Raw genomic sequence first — 4419 nt, 5'->3', positions numbered from 1 at the left:
AATCCTGAGGTTCATCTGCCGGGGCCAAGCACGCTTGGACGGTGGCAGTGAGGTCCTCAGGACGTAGATGGATTGCCTTACAGGGCTAACGAGCTCCATCTGCCCGGGGAGGGGCCCCGACCGGGAATCGAACCCGGGTCTCTGCAGTGACAGTGCAGTGTGTTTTCCTCTACACCACCGGGGGCTCCCAACAGCAAGGTAGATGTGGAGAAACATAGCAAAGAGCAAAGATTTTTTTTCCCCTCATGATCTCATCCCTTAGCTGGAAGGTGCTGCAACAGCTGACGAGGAAAGGAGAAGTACTTGCCTTGTTCTGATTTCTGTTGGAATTACTATGTCTTTTGTATATGACTGTAGAATATTTTTCATAAATATTGTTACTCCAGTCTCTGAACTTTTATTTCCGAAGCTGTTTAGAATTTTACCAGGATGCAGGTCCTCTCTGTAGACTCATTTTTTCAAGTGCTGCCCAAATAGTTTTATTTTTTTCCATATAAATTGGCAATGCTCTGTATTCTTCTGTCTGTGCCACTTATGTCTTAAATTCACAGACTGCTTTGCAGATTTCTTCCTCGTTGACCCCTAACATCTTAGCTTTATCTCCTCATGGCAATTCAAAACTAAGGTTCTTTGGCATCCTTGCCTATCCTGACACCATCACTCTCTTTCCTGAAACTATTCCTTAGCTCTTCTTCTTACAGTTGGTCTCTGTCCCAGCTTAGGTCATACACTCATCTATGCTACATACTGCATATACGCCATTTTCACCTTAGAAACTAGTTAAAATACAGGCTTTAATCTCAATTCTTCATTATTCTTAATGTTTGTAGTGGGGGAAAAAAAGAGCAAATATCGGTACACTTACAAGAATATCCATGTTAGATGTGCCAAAAAGAGGCTTTTACTCCATCCTCTCCCGTATCCTAGTATTTGCTCCTGAATTTGTAAAAGCCATGAACTAAGGTCTAGCTTTTTTTGTGTTTTAGTATTCCTTCGGCTGTTATGAAGAGGAAGCCCTACAGAGACCATCTAATGATGCTTAACCATACTGCCTACCTGCACTAAATATAATACAGGTAATACCTTATCTGTTAATTCTCTGGGACATAAAAATTATACCTTGGGGGTATGCTGATGAAGTTCATCTCTCCAGATTAGTCTGGAGGAAATTCTGCTTTGCAATACACAAATCCAGTTCCCCTTAAGGCAGCCTTGCCTTGTTCCAGTTCCACAGGAAGAAATAGTAATTAAAACGACAATGTAAGCATGCACCTGAAAATGTGCTTTGCACAGCTTGCCAGGCTCCAAAGCAATAGTGGAGTCTCACTCTCCGTGCTCCTCAGATTCAAGGGATGTAAGGTTTTGTTTTACAATTTGTTTACAGTTTTTGCCTAAGCTTGCATGTTTAGGACATTTTCTACCAATAAAGGAAATTGACTGAAAAAATAATGGAAATTATCAACAAGAATAAAAGCTACAAACTGATCTTTACTACCTTTCTGTCTGATAAAACTGACAAAAGCAAGGAAACCTCATGAAATTTCAGAAATTGCACTTTATCTGTCTGGCCACAGTGTGTCAATGTTTTCCCACACATTTCTCAATGGAGAGCCTATCTGCAGCAGAATCAGCTCCTGCCAAACAGATGTCAGAGTGCCAGCCTTGATTTAGGGCAGGACTTAGAGCCCTTGGGACTTCAACACCCTTTTGCAGCTGGATCACTTTGAAGGAGATTTTGCTGAACAACAGCTGTATATACGTTTTGTGTATCCATAGGAAGCCGATGGTTAGGACAGCAGAACAGAGATGGAATAAGATGCCAGTTCCATGCAGGTCACATTTAGCTCCAGATTATTTTCACATCAGATTTAGCTAGAATTCTGCAGCTGGAGTGAAAACAGTTCACAGACCAATGGAAAAAAAAAAATAATGCTTAGTGAAGACAGAAACACTTCAAAGAATTTTCTTCCTTTAATATCCTTTAACACGTCACTGATGGTTGCCACCACGATTCTTTGTTATTTGTGGTCACTTACAGAGCTGCAGGTGTAGAACAGACTTTTTAATCTACAACTGAAAAGAGTATAAATTCGCCTAAACTTGGATTTATCTATGACTGTGCACACCTTTGTGATCTTTGGTTTTGGCAACATATCCTGAGGAACGAAACTGCAGATTCAGGTTGCATTAGGGTTTGGGATGTAACTCCATGCCATGCTGTCATCCACTGTGAATTTCAAGTTTTCTCAGTCTGGTCACTAGAGAAAAGCACTTTGTAGTCACCTGCTACAGCTATCAAAAGAGATGTAAGCTGTGATCGTCAGTGCAAGAGAAAGGGTTCAGCATCTGAGCTAACCCACCAAAGTCAGCAACACACATCTGTACACTGTCTTGGGCTACAATTCCTTTTGTTCTACAAAACTTGTCTCTGAATAGTATTGCTTTGCCTGGTTGGCCTATTTAATTTAATGCTTTCATAACATTTCCAGTCGGTCATAAGTTTCCCAAGATGGATATCAGGTTTCATAACCCTTTTCCTTCTAGAAAAAAAAAAATGTTGGAGGAGGGTTACTTTTTGTTATTGCTGGCTTTTACAAAAAGCCACGCTCAAAGAGAAAGAACTGAAACTAGTTATTTGTGAGATAATAAAATTACTTTTGCTTCACACAGAGCACTTTTTTAGCTGTTTCAACTGCTTGTAAAGCTCAGACACAGTATAAACTGCCTGCAACCACTGTTTAGGGGCTTACTGTACTCCAAAATTAGGGTGACAACTAATTAGTGATAACTAATAAAAGAAACATAAAGCTATGTGGATTAAAAAAAAACTGACTGGGGGTTTGTGTTCTGCTACATGTTAAAACAATTGGGTTTCTGAATATGGTAACTAAGGAGAGCTGTCCTACAGAACTAAGATCACAGCTCTGTTTATGCAGCTCCACATTTGCACCATTTCCTAGCAATGCACGAGAGGCCGTCATTCTTGACAGACAATTCCTTTGCAAAGGCACAAACACAAGCAGAAAACAACTGTTGTGTATGTTCCCCTTCTGGCTCTTTGGGGCTTCCCATGGAAGCTCTGATGACACTTGTCGACGTATCTTATTTCTGCCTTCTCTTTGTGTTGCTCCAGGATTTGCCCAACCTATTCAGCGGTACCTCCCTGGTGCCAGCAGCACAGTAAGCAGCAACTCAGCAGGAAAAATCTCTTTTTACCCTGGACCTACCACTGTGCTTTCCTTGCCTCATATTGCAGGGCAGAATTTCTTCAGCATCATTGATTCTCTCTCAGAGCAACCCATCCACACTTGATTCCCGGGTTACTGAAATTGATTTTTCTGTTCCTTTTTTTTTTTTGTTTTTAATTACAACTTTTTCAAACAGTTTTCTCCTAAATCTACCACTCCCAAAAGAGATTGATACGTCCAGGGGGCTTGACCCTAATGCTTTCTGTTTCAGATCCATCAGCTCCCCACTCGCTGCAACCCCCAGCTGCCTTCTGACCCTGTGAACTGTTGGGAAAAAGAAGTAAATTTTGAGAAAAGCGGAAGCCATTTCCTGGTAACAACTTTGTGTTAACAAAAGAGGTCTCTTGGGAAGCCTGGTGTCCAGTCTTCCCTTTCCTGGATCCTCCTGCATAGCTTTGTCTCCTACTTGATCTGCAGGTGTTGAAACAGAACAATAAAGTGACAGGGTCATGCCATTGGTAAGGTATAGGACATGTTCATACAGTGTTATATTAACACATCTAAATGAGGACAAATTGCTATGTGACTATGTCAGAAGACCCTTAGCCCTCTCTCTGCGATCCAGCTGGTCTCAGGCATTACAGGCACCAGCCTTAGGCATAACCAGCACAGATCCTGCCAAAGCCCTGACGGGTTCTGCCAGGGTGTGGCCAGGGCAGGAAGCCTGGGATGGATCCCAGCGAGGATGCAGGGGCAGACAGATGTCATCAGTTTGGGAAGGGCATAGAGGTGTTGGAGCAGGTCCAGAGCAGGCAATGGAGCTGGTGAAGGGTCTGGAGCACGGCTCTCATGAGGAGCAGCTGAGGGAGCCCGGGGTGTTCAGCCTGGAGCAGAGAAGGCTCAGGGGGCCCTGATCGCTCCCTACAACTACCTGAAAGGAGGTTGTAGTTAGGTGGGGGTCGGCCTCTTCTCCCAAGTAAAAAAGTGGCGGGTTGAGAGGGAAACGGCCTCAAGCTTTGCCGGGGGAGGTTTAGGTTGGGCATTATGAGGGACTTCTCCACCGACCGGGTGATTAGACATTGGAATGGTGGTGGAGTAACGGCCCCGGCAGGTGTTTAAGAATGTAGCACTCAGTGCCATGATCTAGTTGACAAACTGGTCACGGGTCGGACCCGCCGATCCCAGCGGTCACTTCTCCCCTCATCGACCCCCTGATCCCATGACGCTGGAA

At 43.6% G+C, this 4419-nt stretch overlaps 1 long non-coding RNA gene across 1 annotated transcript in view; it reads left to right on the top strand.

The window, feature by feature from the left end:
• Positions 1-2006, top strand: part of LOC114071573 — a 3136-nt gene extending 1130 nt beyond the window's left edge. Inside the window, exons 2-3 of the long non-coding RNA XR_003574058.1 lie at positions 987-1076; positions 1777-2006. This is a non-coding gene — a long non-coding RNA (uncharacterized LOC114071573). The remainder of the gene's footprint in view (positions 1-986; positions 1077-1776) is intronic.
• The last annotated feature ends 2413 nt before the right edge of the window (positions 2007-4419 follow it).

This window comes from Empidonax traillii, unplaced genomic scaffold (assembly GCF_003031625.1).
Source record: "Empidonax traillii isolate 1590-97213 ecotype Southwest subspecies unplaced genomic scaffold, ASM303162v1 scaffold2111:size93912, whole genome shotgun sequence".
NCBI lineage: Eukaryota > Metazoa > Chordata > Aves > Passeriformes > Tyrannidae > Empidonax > Empidonax traillii.
Note: the sequence above shows the minus strand (reverse complement) of the source record. Positions and strands in the feature narration are given on the sequence as shown.